The sequence below is a fragment of the Peromyscus eremicus genome, chromosome 11 (genome assembly GCF_949786415.1).
Source record: "Peromyscus eremicus chromosome 11, PerEre_H2_v1, whole genome shotgun sequence".
In the NCBI taxonomy this organism is placed as follows: domain Eukaryota; kingdom Metazoa; phylum Chordata; class Mammalia; order Rodentia; family Cricetidae; genus Peromyscus; species Peromyscus eremicus.
This window is the reverse complement of record NC_081427.1, coordinates 14,721,808-14,737,779: the sequence shown is the minus strand read 5'-3', so window position 1 is coordinate 14,737,779 and position 15,972 is coordinate 14,721,808.

Genomic DNA, 15,972 nt, shown 5'->3' with positions numbered 1-15,972 from the left:
GATGTTGGGTCTTCAGGGTCCTCTCTCAGCCCTGCCTTGTAGGCGTGACAGTTACTGAAGCCTCAATGGGGTTTGGAACTTCCAAATCAAAGCTGGAATGGCTACCCACTATATAGTGTTAATTAAGCAGATCTTAAATAATACTTATTAACTGTCTCCTTTTGCTGAAAGGAGAGAAAAATCAAAACAGTGCCTAAATTCCAGTGTGAAAGAATGCTACCATAAGGGAATATCATGTTTTCTTTTACTAACCATAAGCCAAGAGCACATTCCTATGGTGGAAAAGAAGAAATTACAAGAATGAAGGTATTTTTAAATTTGACCATCCAGTGAATGGCGATATTTTTACATTTTTAGTTTTAAATTATTACTATTTAAATGAGTTTAGGACTCTGAAAAAATATTTCTTAGACTGCCATTTAAAATATTTCACATTAAATAATAATGGCAAAAATGAACCTCTTCTGTAGATACAGAAAATTTAAGTATAGTTCTATGCACATAAGAAATTTGGCTATAGAAATAAAGTGTTACATTTGTCCAAAAAGTAGGAATTGCATTTATAAAGTGGAAAATGCCCTACTTATAGTACATAGTTTTCTATTTTATAAGTCAATCAGCTAAAAATGTCATAGTAGGTCTTTTAATAACTTTACTGGAATTCCTTGATATTGATTGGAAGCCATCTCTGACATTCCAGTAGCAATTTGCATATGATTAGGAGGAATGTTTTTGCATTTCATTCTGAACATTTATTTGTGTCTTATTAAATAGAGTTACAGAACTCTTTCTCTCCTTGCCAGTGAGGAGCAACGCCCATCATGGTAAAGGAAATCAGTTAGTCTTAATAGGACCAATGAATAATGCTAAAAATCTTTTAAATGTATAAATAAAGTATCTTTTAAAATACTAACACTGTCAAAAATCATGTAGTTATTTCAGATAATCCAAAGTCTTAAAAAGTAGAAGAATCCTCAACAGAAAGAAAAAAATGAAATATCCGTGCTCACTACAAGACCTCAATACTTTCATGCTGTGTGAGACCACTTATTCAAGTTTCTTTCCAGTCATATTCCTTTAACTGATGCAGAATTCACTTGCCCCCTCAACCCCACATGTCATTCAGATGAGAGCTTTGTCACAAGACTGTGAGGCTCATCCTCATCCGCTCTACCTTTAAGTAGTTACCACTTAAGTAGTTAGATACTCGAAACTGATCCCTGTACACTTCTGATGAACACCACAGTGGTGAGAAATAACCGAAAAGCAGAATTTTACTATTTTGTGAATGTCAGATGAGTTATCATTACATAAGCAGTTAAACAGACACCAGCAACTTTAGGCCAGAGAATTGGTATCTTTCAAGGCCATAGTTATCACAAAGCTCTTGCCTTCCCCCCTCATGGGTAGCTACAGGCTGTTGACAGCTATGGGGAGGCAAGTCATCGTCTTCACTGATGTAGTCACCAGTGAGACCACTATGCTTTAGTGGAAAGCTCCACATCCATATTCATGTGGAGGTCACTAGATGAAATCAGTGTGTTACAAACCAAATCAAAGGCTAGGGTCATGAAAGTGAAAGGGGATTTATAGGGGGAGGCGTGTTGACAGTAGTAGAAAGGGTAGAGGACAAGGTGGGCATGAGTATAATCAGCATGTTTTTTATAGCTGTATAAACTGTCAAATGATACATTTAATTTATAAATTACATATCTTTTAAACCCAATTATAAGCAAAAGCAAAAGTACATACCACATTCTAGAGTAGAAGGAGATGAATGAAGTTGGAGGGCCAAACAGAAAAAAAAAAAATCTAAGACCTTGATACAAACTTGATTTAAATCCCATTTATATGCTCTATTTGCCTGATTTAACTAAAGGTGGGTAGATGGAGGGGAACTCCAGAGAAGATGGATTTGTGAATAGGGTAAATTTCATTCTAAAATGATTATAATTTCAAATAGAGAAAATGATCTGTGATTATATACACAAAAAATATCTGCATTTGTGTCACTGGATTTTCAAAAAATCTGTAGACAGCCAGCACATTTGCCTGCAGTATACTGATGACTAACCTTCCTGAATCTGTTATCTTCTGGATGAGTTCTTTAACATTGCTGGAATAACCTATCACAAACTAAGCATCACAAAACAGTATGCATTTATCAATGCTCTGGGGGGTCAGATGTCTGTGTGGGTTCAGATGTAGTCTCTCCAAAATCCCCATATCAACTTTGCTCAGACAGAACCTGGAGTTTCAGGAAAAATAATTCACTTAGAAACTCACTCAGATCCTCAGGAGAATTCATCCCCTTGCTATTGGAAGCCTGAGGTACTTATTTCCAAGTTGCTTTTCAGCCAAAAGCAATTATCAACTTCTTGAGGTCACCTTCTCCCTGAAGCCCCCTTCATCTTCAAACCTGCAGTGGAACATCAAGTCCTTGCCAAGCTTCAAATCTTCCTGATGGTGTCTGTCATCAGCTGCATATAAAGGCTCATGTGATTAGATCAGATGTCATTCAGCTAATCTTGTCCTGGGGGCTACTCTGCCATGTAGTAACTCAACCGTAGAAAAATAGCCCTTCACATCCAAATGTCCTTGGAATTAGGACTGGAGGTAAAATTCTGCACATCACATCTTTGTTTAAGGTGTTAGTGACATAAGCACCATTTCATTCTCCTTAGGGCCAACTTTTCCTCCCAGTTCCACAGTGACAGGACACACTGTATCAGCTTTGAATGCCTGACTAATAAATTATTTCCTCCTCTATCCTAGTATATCATCTCAGTTCTCAACTAGTGAAACTTTCAATATGTAACTCCTACATTCTTAATCCTCATAATATTTAGAGTGCACCTAACATTAATGCTGCTTGGCTGATAAGTAAGGTTGCCAGTAGGAAAGTCCCATTTTATAGTCTGCTTTGACATCAGCTGTCTGCAATGGCCTTACTGGAAATGGTCATTAAGAAGATGACTACCAGCAGAGATGTCATTGAAGGATGTCTCACAGGATTCAACTTCTGGAAAGTAAGACATGGGAGGGCTTGCAGTGAAGTAACAAAGTCTTGGTCCATTTTGGAGCAATAGCTGAAGCTGGGGAAGCCTAGTGAGACCTGAAGACTGAAGACATCAGCCAGCCCCGGGAGGTAAATACCTTCAGTAGTGAGGAGTGCCCAAGGGACCGTGTAGGATCCACAGTTGCTGAAGAAGAAGACACTACTGTAACTACTACTACTGTGGTCTGTTTCATATTGAAAAGGAGAAATTATCTCTATTAGAAGATTATTGAGTTCTACTCCAAAACCTTTAGTGAGTCCATCAGATAAAATACATTTGATAGCTAAATTCTTACCTTAAAAGGGATTATTACCTTTGTTTCTCAAAAGGATAGGATAAAAAGATACCATTAAAAAAACTTTTTGAGGCAAAATAGAATTGAAAATTATGGGGACATAGAGTAGCAAAGGAATCCCTCACCCTGGAGTCTGGAACTTCTATCCAGCTGGAGGCAGTAATTCCTGTAAAACTAACCTTTGCATTGTCCATGAAATAGCGCTTTCTGGTTTGCTTCCCATAGCTTGCTCATCCTAATTTATTATAGAACACAGAACCACCATCCAGGGGTGACATCATCCACAAGGAGCTGGGTCCTCCCACACCAATCACCAATTAAGAAAATACATCACAGGCTTGCCCACAGGCCAATGTGGTGGGAACAATTTTTCAGCTGTGGTTCCCTCTTCCAAAATCATTCTCGCTGTGTCAATTTGACATAAAACTAGACAGCATGGTGGGCCTTCTGTAGGGCCCCATTTCTTTCCCCAGGCATCACCTGAGAATCTTAAACAAAGCTGTCAACCTTGTTTACAGCAAAGATGCCCCATCTCCCTGTGTCCCTGGGAGCTAGACTTTTATCTTTTAGTTACAATGCTTCAGGATGTCCCTTGGGAACTCTCTGGTCATCTCATTTTTGCTTCTAAGCAACCCTTTAAAAATGACAAGTTGAAACTCCACTGAATTCCTATATATGAAGATAATAATAATCTTAGAAGCTTCCTCAAGGAGCCAATACTTATATTTGAGTATGTCTTATTTTCAGTGGCTCTTTCTGTCTGAGAGAAGCCTGGGTCCCAATCTTGGGTGTGTCTCATCTTTCTTTCCAAGCATCTTTCCCTTTTCTTCGCCCTTCTGCTGCAGCCTTATTAAAATATCCTGAGTAACCCCTACTCTGCTTCATAAACTGACTGGCACTGAAACTCTTCCCTGTGTTGAAACCACACATCCTACTTTGGCCCACAATGAAGTTTCTAAAAATCTAGGGGAACACCTCAAGCTGCTGAAGGGGAAAAGTGGGAAGCTGTGTCTCCTGCCCCTGCTCTTCTAGATGTGGGTATTCTCCAGAAAGAATCCAGACATCTCAGAATTCTATCTTTTAGCACTAACTGGAAAATTTATCCCTCCTAACTACATCCTCAACCAATAAATATCACTTTCTAACAAAGTGAAGATTCATATTTGAATATGACTTACTCCAGGAAAGACTCTGTGTTGGATACCTAATGCTTAGAATCTTCTCTTCAGTGTGACCTTGATGAGGTCAAATAACATCTCTTTTGTTCATTTTTAACTGAAAATATTGGAACAGTTCATTTTCAATGTTCATTCCAAGCCAAAAAAAAATCATACGCTGAATAGTTGATTTTATTTTCTTTATGAAAAATTCCTCTTCCTTGAGCTTACACTTCCCAATCTGTTTTCCGTGTGTGTCATCTTCACGACTTGAGCAGCCTTGACTTGAAATATAAGGCCACCCCCAGACAAGCTGTTCTGCTCTGCAAAGCTGTCCACTCTCCAAGCTGCCTCTAAATGTGTGTGTGTGTTTCTTGAATACCCTGAAAAGTATCTGTAACATTCTTCTTTTCAATTAAAAACTTCTTTTATTTATTTTTATCAAACTAGCAATAGTATTTATGATGTATAACATGATTAAACATGATATTGGGGGGAAGAGGCTTATTCTAGGGGAAGAGGAGTATTGCTTTCCTTTTTGTTACTATTTGTGTGTTTTGAAACAATATTGCTCCAGAGAGCCCCAGGTTTGTCTTGGACTAGTGTCTGTCTTCTGATGAGTTTTCTGAGGGCTAGGATCAAAGGCAGAAAGTCTTAAGCCATAACTTCAGATTTTGGAACATATATGCAATGTGTGAAGATATACTCAGGGCAATTAGCATATTTGTTGCCTTTAATTTCTTTTTATCATTTATTTTTGGTAATAACATTTAAACTTGTTTATTCCAATGATTTAGCAATCCACACTACCAGTAGCTATAGTTATCCTACTGTGTAATGGCACACCAGAACTTCTTCAAATCTAACTGTGCCATGATACCCATGAGTCAACCACTTCCCATTGTCTTTCCTATTACCATTCTCCTCCTCTGGTGACCACTATTGTAGTTCAGGCTATGTGACATCCACTTCCTAGTCTTTACCTAAGAGATACTATAAAGGAGAAACTTCTGAGGGTGAATGCAAAGGATTCATTTGATTTGCGTGGCCCCAAGACAGTCTTCATTTCTATTATTGTGATCATAAGGATCTCAGTCCTATCTAAATGGCTAATTTTCAGGGAATTTACTGACTGCCAATATAGAGTTGCTGTGGGCTCTGCATGCTGGCATCCCAGAACTAGGGCTGGCTCTCATATATTCATGGAGATGGCACTCTGGTAGGCTTTGGTCCTTACGTTCCACACTCAGTCATTTCTCACTTTCTCTTATGATTAGAAAAGGTATGTCTGGAAAAGATAGAATTACTTTAACACAAAGAGTTAGACAATGGGAGCATTCCACTGTGCTTTCAATATTGTATTGCTCAACTCAATTTTTACATTTGATGTTATCAAAGGCAGAAACCTTTTTCGGATTAAACTCTTAGTTTGGAGTCACTTTTACTGCTTCAAGAAAAATGGTTCTGTGTTAAAAATCACATCAGGTAGTGTAATTTATTATTATGGGTTAGGAATGACTAAAGCATTTTGAAGAAAGCTCCTGTGGTAGTACTTCCTGAAATATCAGCACTTAAGAGAACTAGGAGAGCAAAGTTACCATTGCTGTATTCTAGGACTCTGTATAATTCCATCAAATATTACAAAGATTATTATTTTAATGAATAATGTGATGTATGTATATATAATAAGACAATTACTCCAGTAGAAAAGAATATATTCATTATCTTTCAGTTACCCTTCTGTCTGTGTGTAGTGAAAACTTAAAATGCTCCTTTACAAACTGTCCAGTATATAATTTTAACTATAATATTCTCGGTCTCCATTAGATCTCCATTCATTATACAACACTGGAATATGTATACGTTGACTTTCCTAATGCTATTTCCTCTGTCCTTGGTAAATATTATTCAATTCTCTGTGCTCAGACACTGTTTTAAACTTGTATAAATGAAATCACATTGTATTTTATTCTAGGTCCATCCATATTGTTGCAATTGACCGGATCTCCTATTATAAGTATGCATAACATTCAGTTTTATATATATACCAAATTTGTTTTATCCAATCTGTTGACAGACATGGTTATTTCTACATCTTCCCTGTTGTGCATAATGCTGCAATGAATGTGGGAGAAGAGATATCTTTATGAAGTTCCAATTTCTCCTCCTTTAGGTATATATACTCAGAAGGATTACTGGCCATATGGTATTTTTATTTTTAATTTCTTTAGAAACCATCGTACTGCTTCCTACAATAATCACACCTATATACATTCTCAAAGAGTGCAAAGATTCACTTTTTTTCTCTCTCTTCTCAACACTTGTTATTGACACTGTCTTTAAAATAGTAGCAGTCTTAAGAGGTGTGAGTTTTCGTTATGGTTTGATTTGATATGCCTAATTCATACAATCATTAATTAATAATCATGAGCAGCTTTTCAAATACATGCTAGATATTTTAGTTTCCTCTTTGGAAAGTGTGTTGAGATTGCATACCTATTCTTTAAGTTAGTCTTTTAATTTCTTTTTTTAACCTGTGTGAATTCATTTATATACTTAGAATTTTAAATCTTAATCAGAGATATGGTTTGCAAATAATTTCCTGTAATCTTTAGAGCAGCTTTTCATTTTGCTGATTGTTTCCTTAGCTGTGAAGGATCCTTTTGCTTGGAGCCCACCTGCTTATATTTACTTTTGTAGCTGAACCTTTAATGTTTTATCTAAAAAAAAAAAATCATTGTGGAGTTGAGTGTCGAAGAGCATTCCCCCCCACACACATTTTCTCTCTTGATTTTCAAGGATTTAGTATTATGTTTAGTGCTTTTACCTATTTTAACTTAATTTTTGTGTGATTTAAGATCTACAACTAGTTAATATATAGAGAAAAAGTGAACCTAACGTACCATTTCAATGTGTCACATTTGCAATATGAATACTACACCTAATGTTCAGGAAGAGTCAGGGGACCAGGATTTCTGATGTAAAATAGTGTCACCTAAACATGATCCCAAAGCCACATGGATGAAATCTCAATACAGATCAGGATGCCTAGACAAGATCTGAACAATGATAGCACCAGCTAATACCTCAAAACAGACTGGGGAAATCTCACAGGAACATATCCCAGATTAGGATCTGAGAGATCTGTTGACAATCAGAATCAGAAGAACTCCCTGATAAATTACCTAAACTACCACCAATTCAGTGGTCTGACTGAAACACATATATGCACACACACACACACACACACACACACACACACACACACACACACACACACATTATCCCAGAATTAGGCTCTACTTTGATGACAGTCTCTTGTTAATCACAGCTGGTTCCTCAGCTCCAGAAAACCAGACTTCAAATATTCTTAACTGAAGATAAAAGGAAAAAAAATGGTCCTGATAGAGCCCTCACTTCCTCCCTCTTCCCGTCTTCTGCACTGCTTACAACGTTCTCATCCTCCAAGCTCCCACAGAACAGCTCACTGAGCTCTGAGAATTCAATAGCTTTTTAAAGTCAAAATTCAAATCTACCACTAATCCTCCCGGAAACAAAACACAGGATCAGGACTGTCACCCAACTTCCGGTATGAATTTCTATCCCAGTGAGGTGTCTATACTGTGATGAAGATCATCACCAAACACACCTTGAGAAGGAAAGGGCTTGTTTGACTATCCCAAGTCATAGTGCATTGAGTGACTACAAGGCAGGATCCTGAACACAGTCGCTGAAGCAGACGCCATGAAGGAGTGCTGTTTGCTGACCTACCTAAGGCTTGTTCAACTTGCTGTCTTATGGCATTCCTGACCACTTTCCCAACAGTTCCTTGCGTAGGGGTGGAGCCACTCACAGTGAGCTAGACCCTCTCACATCAATCAATCACTAAGCAAGAAAATTTCCTACAGACTTGCACACAGGCCAATCTGATGGAGGTATTTTCTCAAGGCTGCTCTTCATGGATTACTCTAGCTTGTATCCAGTTGAACTGAAAACCAACAAATATAAAACAGGATGGTATTCATGTGTGAAACTCCCCTCAAAAGACACTATGATTCCTTGATTTGCACATGGATAGCTGGATTTCCTAAGAGTATGATCTGAAGCTGCCATCCTTAACTAATTCAACTGTTCCTTTTTGAGATTCTCACTGAAAATTAGTTAATGAGAAATTCAGATTAAAGCAGCATACATATGGAGTATGCAGAATCTATATCCGAAGGAACTAGATATAGATAGATGGTCAATCTGTTAGTTATTTAAGAAGCAGGAAATCACACTCTATGAGTACTACAGCTTTTGAAATCAGAGACTGTACATCTAAATTCTGACTTTGCCTCTTGAAACATTGCCTAACTTTTGACAAATTGCTGGAGTACATACTTAATTTCCACACTGTTATAAAATTATGTTTACTAAAGATATTACACTAGTATTTGTGAAGCTTATGTTACTTATCCTAGGATTAAAAATATTCAATATGCACTTTTGTCAGAGCTATAAAGAGCCTGATATCAACTTAGAAATCACCGGAAAGTCCTTATTCATTTGCACATTGTGTACATTGCATATATTAATTCTGATAGCATTTCCATGAAGTAGCTACTATCATAAATAACTCTAGATTTTTTAAGTTAGGGAGGTAAAAATAAGGAGTTTAAGTAAATGAACCAACCTCACAAAGTTGATTAATGGCAAACCACAAATTGGACCCAATCTGTATCTTTAACCACAAATTAAAATCACTATGATGCTTAAACTATTTTACAAACCTAATATTATCACATTTAACATATTGAGCATAAGTAACTCAAATTAAAATGCATATTCTAGGAAAGTAATAAAAAGTAGATTTATCTCATTTGATGACTAGGATTGATTAAAAGATTTATTTATACTCAACTGATTAACTTAATCATCTGTACTGATATTTTTAAATAATGCAAATAGTTAACTGATGCATATCGTATTATATTATGTTGTTATATCATTACTTTGTATTGTTATGCCAATGTCTTGCATTATCATTGTTTTCAGATCATTTTAGTCCATAAAATAGGAAAGTATATAATTTATTAGATATGAGTTATGGTCATAAGCCTAGACCCATTTTTTTCTTCAACATAAGGGTAATTTTCCTGCATGGAACAAAATACTGTTGATTATATGCACATGGCTCAGGTGAGGTTGAGTTTTATCTGCCTGATGTGGAAATAGACCTTTGACTCAAAATGTTACTGCAGTCTGTCCTATCTTCCCATATTTTTTTTTGCCACATACCCCCTGTTTTGACTCACTTCTGGAGACTAAAGGATCTAGATATGAGCCAAGTCAGACAGTAGCCACAGTGTTAGGACAGCAGTAGACATAATTTGGAGAGATGAACTTTTTCTATCTGGATTTGGCATACTGAAAGGATGTAAGCTGTGAGCTATGGTAGTCAAATGCTTGAATATGAATGTAAATGTGAGAAAGACAATCTAAGCAACCAAACTTGGTGATATAGTATGCACATAATAATGATCTGTAAGAATTTACATGGTCAAATACTGAAACGGAAATAGGAACTCCTGAGCTTCCAGGTGCCAAAACTTCAGATAGACCAAATGAGAGCAGGCAGGAACTGCAAATTCTAGTGATAGATGGCATCACTGGTTACCATTATGAGGTTTTCTTCTGGCAATGGGATGCACAACCTTGAAATCCCCTTGTAGCATACACTCACTATTATACATTCCAATTTCTCCTGCTAATTATTTGGCAATGTCGTATTTTATTTATTTGCTGGTTTTACTGATACCGGCACTAACAATTTAAAAGTTTGTTTTTACTGCAAGGGTGAATTTCAACCTGATTCTTACCACCTCATAGATTCAATTAGAATTGTTATATTTATCATAACAAAATATATTTGTAATGCAATAATGATAGGTACACAAGGAGTAGGAGAAATTCATTTTTTCTCCTTTCCCAATGAAAAATAATAAAATTAAAATAATTCTTAAGTCTTTTATGAGGTTATGAAGCAATTTACTGAACTTTTAGGGAGAGGAGAAACATTTTGAGAAAATAAAATTTCCATATGATTATGCCTACACAGTGCAGCCATTTTTATATTAAAGTGATATATTTTAATGAAACCTTGCTGCTATTGCAGGCTGTGGAAAAGTACCAGCACTAAGGCAGATTGTGTTTTTATTTCAATGAGATAAAATTCACTCTTCACCAGAGATTTGTTATACCCTCTTAGCCCGCACCAAGAATGATTAAACCACATGCAGAACTGCTGGCTAATCTGAATCTTCCAGCCTCTCTTGCTATCAGCAGGGTTGTTCATCTGTGATCGATATCTAGCATCCATCAGAGTCATTGCTGGTCAGGATCTGGCCTGACACTGTGTCAGATCACATTGTCTACCTGATCCTGGAAACAAATACCTACTGTACCAATTCCAGGAACCTAAACCTGCTGCTGTACTAATTAACTAACATTTGTCTATAATATGCTGCTAGTGTTCCACATCCATAAGGAGCAACTTCTGTATTCTCTGTTGTGTGTGTGTGTGTGTATGTATATATGTATGTATGCATGTTTTGTACTTATTTTCTTTTCTAAGAATCAATGATGTAGAATTGAATGTATTCTTTAATTTGGTACATTTCTTTAGCATTTGTAACGGTTAATCAACTTAAATCTATTCATCTTGGAGAGGCTAAAATCACTACACTTTTAGTGTTTTATAATTTTAGGATTTTTCTCAGTTGATATCAGTTTGGATCAATTTCATATTATTGCCATCATTGCTTTTTATCTTCTTGAATTTCATAAAATAATAAGGACAAATATGATAAAACACATTCCAATATCTTAACAACAGTCTGGAAGGTAGGCATAATCTTGAGAGTAAACATGTGGAGGTGTAAGTATAGATGCCATCATATCTCCACAGATAGCTAGGATACCATTGAGGTACATCAAAGAACACTTCGGGTACAGGGAAGCCAGCAATGGATGTAGCTGGAAGTTTTCCTGATCCCACCAGGCCCCATGTCCCCATAGCCACTTATAAAGTACTCACTCAGGCTTATGTTCATTACCAACTTATGACCTATGGTTCAAATTTCTGGCTAGCTAGCTCTTATAACTCAACCCATTTCTATAAATCTACATGTTGCCATGTGACCATGGCATTGCCAGTCTGCCAACGTCTTGCTTCTTTGGCAGCAGCTCGTATCTCTCTCTACTCCACCCTTCTCTCTCTATCTCTGTTGGAACACCTGCCTGGCTATAAGTTTTCTTGCCATAGGCCAAAGCAGCTCTATTTATTAGCCAATGGGAGCAACACATATTCACAGCATCCAGAAAGACATCCCACAGCACTTCCCCCTTTTCTGTCTAATCAAAAAGGAAGGTTTTAACTTTAACATAGTTAAATTACAAATAACAAAATAGTTACCTAGCAAGAATTACAGTTATAATATCTAGTCTATTTGTATTTGGCAAATTTAGAAAATATTCTATTATCTATCCTATTTTTGTGAGTCTAAAGTCTTATATCTAATTTATCTTTTATCATGACTCAGGAAAACTATAATTATAACCATCTAGTCTTCAGTTCCATCAAAGACCCCAAAAGGATATAATATTACTATTACCTAAGTAAACAGGAAGTACATTGTAAGCAATTTCCAAAATTCTGGAAATGACAGATACAGTTGTCTGCTTGGACAGTCAACAAACTTTCTCTGCAAAGTTGGGGCACCCATCTTCACACTATAGGCCTACAGTCTCTCAGTCACTTTTTCCTGTGTCCTGTAGAATGTCTGACAGTCTCCTCTGTAACCTAAAGGACCATTTCACCTTGTTTTGGCAAAATCAGTGTTTATTTTCCTACGTGTCCTGTATGTCCAGTTTATACAGCATATTATCAAACAGTCCTGGTACTGTTTCTTGTCCAAATGGCCAGTTTTGCCATAAAGAAAGCAAACTCCTTAGGGAGTTTCTTTAATGCCCATAATTCTCTTTGAAGTAATTGGTGCTGCTAGGAGCAGACATGTATCATTGTCCAGAAAGTCTAAGTCTTTAAAACATTTTAAATGTCATATTCTGTATGTCTTTGAAGTGTTTGAAGGTTACCTACCTAACTGAAATATATCTTGGTATATCTAAAAAACTTAACTAAAATGACTATAAGTTTATCATAAATGACTAATCTGTATTTTTAATTATACATTACAATTTTAAATTAGTTACATAAACATAATACCTTAAACAAGAGTATATATATATATATATATATATATATATATATTATAACAAAATAACTTTAATTTGTATCAATAAACTAAAATTTATAGCAATATAAAATATTTCAAACAGTTGTTGCTTTTTGAAAGTAGATTCAATAATTTAACCTTTTATCCTATTATATCTATATCCCTTTTTTTCTTTAGAAAGAGATTGCATTGATAATGAACCCACGTTAAATAAAAATAAACATTTATAAACAATATTTTGGGAATTTGGGCATAGTTTTTCATACTACTTCCTGCTGAGTAGGGGTACTGGCAATCTTATGGGGATCCTGAGAAAATCTGAGATAATGGTCCAGTCCTGGGAAGACCGGCTATAACCTTTGTTGATAGGTACCATCTGTTAAGGTTCAGGAAGTCTCACTTGATCAAATGTGATCCATCTTAACCTGGGCCAAATCCATAGCTCTTGCTTCCTGTGGAAACAAAAGCAAAGCAGAGCCTCCTTTCCAAAGCAACATAACTAATTAAGTCTAAGTTTTTAGAAGTCAAGATACCTTTAATATATATACATATATATATTTAATTTAGCAGCCTTTAAAATCAATGTCTTTCTGTAGTTAAAAATCCCAAAGGTAATATAATCCAGACTCTCTTTGTAATATCCATCTTTACATGGCTTATTTTTATATGTATTATTTTAATTTTTAAAACTTTATTTTATTTTTGTGACTATCTCTTTTCTCTGTCTAGCCTACGTAACTTTTACATACACCATAAACCATTTAGAAGTTTATTCCATCTGAATTTGTCTTTTGTGTATTTATAATCCTTTTCTGATCATTGCTCTAAATTGCAACATGGCCAAGACTAAAGCAGTGGCTTTGACTGCTGACTCTGCCCATCTCAGCTTCCCAACATGATGGAGGTACCTTTACTGCCAACTCTGAGAAGTGGGTCTATGCCTTCATCAAGCAGTGTGTAGCCCAGAAACCATTTTTTTTTAAATTAGCAAATTCTCAATCTACCACACAGTGTGCTGTCCAGCTTGGAGATGCCTCTGTGTACTAAGGCAGGAATCAGTCACACTGCAGGTCAAGCCCACATGTGGCAATGTCTCTGTGTTATGGCTTGTCTGAGAGACACAACTAGGAAGCTACTCTTGGCTCCATTTTCAAACCCTTTTTTTAAAGCTTTCTCAGGTTTTATGTGGAAATTCTTGCTACCACATTGAGCATCAAAACATAGTTGGAAGCTTTCCTGGTCCCAACTGGCCCCATGGTCCCCCAACCACTTATAAAATACTCACTCAGGCTTATGTTAATTACCAACTGTATGGCCTATGGCTCAAGCTTCTAGCTAGCCAGCTCTTATAACTTAATTCAACCTATTCCTATAAATCTATATGTTGCCACATGGTCGTGGTATTACAGGTCTGCTGACATGTTGCTTCTTTGGTGGCAGCTCGCGTCTCTCTCAACTCCACCCTTTTCTCTCTATCTCTGTTGGAATACCCACCTGGCTCTAAAATTTCTTGCCATAAGCCAAAGTAGCTTTTTTTATTAGCCAATGGGAACAACACATATTCACAGCATCCAGACAGACATCCCACAGCAAATGGAGCTTACAAAACGTTGCTGTCCCAAGATGAATTTCAACATGAATTTGTTGAGTGTTGTAGCAAGCCTAGGTCAAAATAGTCAACACAAGGTATATTAAAATGATTTGAGTGTAAATGTTTGCTTTATCCTGTTGTTCAGCTTGTTTAAGACTAAGAGCCATTACATGGAAAACTAAACACAGCTGTTGATGATTGTATGACACTCAAGAGAACACAGTATAGACATGTACAATCAGAGCACGTGGATGGACTTCCTTGCATTTGTAGAGTTTCAATTTTCCCTCCTTTGTCACATTCTTTTGCGTTCTCCCTTCCACCTGTGCCACATAGCCCACACTTCCTTGTGTTTCCAACACTAATAGCTGTACCTACGTTTGTTCTGGTATTAAATAGGAGAGTAACTTTCTCTCTCTCTCTCTCTCTCTCTCTCTCTCTCTCTCTCTCTCTCTCTCTCTCTTTTTGATACACTGAAAAATGAATCAACTGCTTTTGTGTCATCAATTGGTTTTACTTTCAATATGAACCACTGGTCTTGTGAATCTTTAAAATAATATAAGTTATAAGATCCTACATAGTGTCACATGGATGCTTACTACTTGAAATAATTGTGTACATATTCATTGAATCCTAGTAAATATGACTTAAATTGTTTTTTTTAACCTAACTGACGACTTACTTTGAAAGAAACAAGGTGGGATGAATTTGAAGAAATCACAGAACACACAGATTGTCTTCGAGTTTAGTATTCTAAACATGTACCATTTTTAATTTATTTGATAATAAATTTTTCCCAAGGTTGTTTGCATTTCTTATTCACTTAAATTTACAATAATATGAGATATTCTGCATCCTCTTCATCAGTGTGTTTTTGGCCAGCACCAGCCTTGCAAACTGCTTACAGATACTTAGTAACTCAGAGGACTGCTAGGAAATGTGCAGAGGGCACAAAGAATAAGCTTCCAGAAACAAATCTCAAATCAATGAACCAAACTCACTGACTAAGATATGACTGTCGTAGCCAAGTATCAGAAGCTATGAGCTGTGTATACATCAGCGACTCTGGTCCAGGAATTTCCTTTTCTTTTGAGAATTTTACCCACCTCAGCACTTAAAATCCTCCACTTCTGTTCCAAGCATGCCACCTTGTGGCTTCACTGTGTCTGTCTTCTGAGAGCTCTGCAGTAGAAATGTGGCACAGTAGACTGATTAGCATGAAGTAAGTGCTTTGGGTTAGGCTAGGAGGATGAGGAAGAGGAAAGGCAATTGTCTAGCTTTCATAGTTACTATCTAGAAAGGCAATCATTACCCCTGCAAAAGCCTATATATAACTAGGGTACTTCTTCATCATAAAAAGTTGTTAGATACTGACTGGCATAGGTGTTCCACACACAGAATCTTCCCTGCCAGCATTTCAAATGTTAGACTTAATACATTTGTACAGGTTGACATAATTACTAAGATATAAGGCTAGGGAGCTTTAACTGAATGGAGAATTTATATTCCTTGCCAGTCTGTGCCTTAACTGTCCATGTGATGATCGATCACTTGACAACAGAGAACAAGCCCCCTGGGATGTTGAAGGCAAGTC